The sequence below is a fragment of the Cryptotermes secundus genome, unplaced genomic scaffold (assembly GCF_002891405.2).
Source record: "Cryptotermes secundus unplaced genomic scaffold, Csec_1.0 scaffold1078, whole genome shotgun sequence".
Lineage (NCBI taxonomy): Eukaryota > Metazoa > Arthropoda > Insecta > Blattodea > Kalotermitidae > Cryptotermes > Cryptotermes secundus.
In genome coordinates, this window is record NW_019718282.1 from 1 (window position 1) to 1,900 (window position 1,900).

Sequence of the window (1,900 nt, forward strand, 5' to 3'; positions counted from 1 at the left end):
AAAATTTGAAGGCCGTCCGAAGATTCCTGGGTATGGTCGGGTTTTCCGGCAATTTTGTGAAGGATGTTTCCTTGTTGGCCGAGCCAGTTCATGCATTGAAGCGTAAGGATGCTCTGTTCGTATGGGGGGACTCCCAGAGGCGTGCCTTCGAGGCACTTAAGGATGCCATTTCTACGCCACCGGTATTGCAGGTGCCAGACTTCTCGAAGGAATTCGTCCTAGTTTGCGATGCGAGCGATCTGGCTGTGTCTGCCATCCTCAATCAGCGGTGCGAGTCCGGATTGGCCCCCATAGCGTTTGCGAGCCGTTTGCTTTCGGCAACGGAACGTAAGTATTCGACCTATGAAAAGGAATGTCTCGCGGTTGTTTGGGGATGTGAGAGATTTAGGGCGTATTTGGAGCATAAGCAGTTTGTCCTCCACACGGACAACCAAGCCCTGTCATGGCTGCTGAAGCAGGTCAGGGAACTTGGTCGCTTAGGTAGGTGGATACTGCGCTTGGCGTCTTTTAAGTTTACGGTGGTCCATGTTACTGGAAAAGCTAATGTTGTAGCGGACTGTCTGACACGCCAATTTGAGAAGCCTACCTCCGATCAGCTATTTTCGGGGCTGGTGCTTCAACATTTGCCCGCCGCATTCTCATCTATAAGAGAACATCAGATTAAAGACTCACGCTGCAGAGAGATTTACGACAAAATTAAACATCGAGACCCTGAGGTTCGAAACTACCAGCTGCTGAAGGACACCATCGTTTATTCCCCATTGAGAGCCAGGGCTAAGAGGTATTTGGTCCCTCAAGACCTTAGACCTATGGTCCTGGAGTATTTCCATGATTCGGCCCTAGGGGCGCATTTGGGTGTCGCCAAAACTCTCCTTCTTATATCTAAGGTGTTTTACTGGCCGGGCATTAGGTCGGAAGTTTCGAAATATGTCCGCAGTTGTCAGCCTTGCCAGAAGGCGAAACCTGCCCGAAATGCCCAGGTGGGTCTTCATCATAGCGAAGTGGTCCCCAAACCCATGGAGCTTATTTTCATCGATTTTGTGGGGCCGATAGTCCGGAGTCGGCGGGGGAATGTGGCTATCTTGGTTGTGTTAGATGGCTTCTCTAAATTTGTGGCCTTGTACCCGGTCAGAAGGATCTGTTCTGAGGCTGTTGTCAAGGCCCTGACAGGGGTATTTCCCCTGTTTTGGTCTTCCCCACACCATCGTTTCGGACAATGCGGCTGTGTTTAATTCTCGCCGGTTTTATAACACCTGTTTTTCTTGGGGGATCAAACACGTCACCACCTCTCCCTATTATCCCCAAGCCTCCCAGGTGGAGAGGTTTAATCGAAATCTGAAAGTAGCCCTTACCGTCTACCACCACTCTCAACATACCTTGTGGGACGAGAATCTCCCTATGCTGGCCATGGCGTTTAATTCCGCCTGGCATGAGAGTACTGGAACCCAACCCGCCGTGCTTTTCCTTGGTCGGGAACTTAACCATCCTTTGGGGTTACGTTGGGAGTTCTCTGAGCTGGACTTACAGCGACCCCCTGCGGATATGCAGATATATTGGGGGACGGCCTTGCAAAATTTGAGGAAGGCTAGGGATAGGGTTGCCCGGCGTTATAACATACTGAGAAGGGAGGCGGCGTTTCAGGTGTGAGACCTGGTCTTGGTCCGTCTCCATCCACAGAGCTCCAAGGTGCGGGAAAGGCCCGCTAAGATTGATATGCGATGGTCAGACCCCATGGTTATTTCTAAGTATTTGACTAATGTCACTGTTCAGTTGGCAAATCCAGCCACTGGAGTTATCTTGCGTAAGGCTCATGTTTCTCAGTTGAAGAAATATTTTGTTCGGGACTAACTGGTTAGCCCCAAGTAGCCTTGTCACGCTGTTAGCTATCATTTTGTATTGT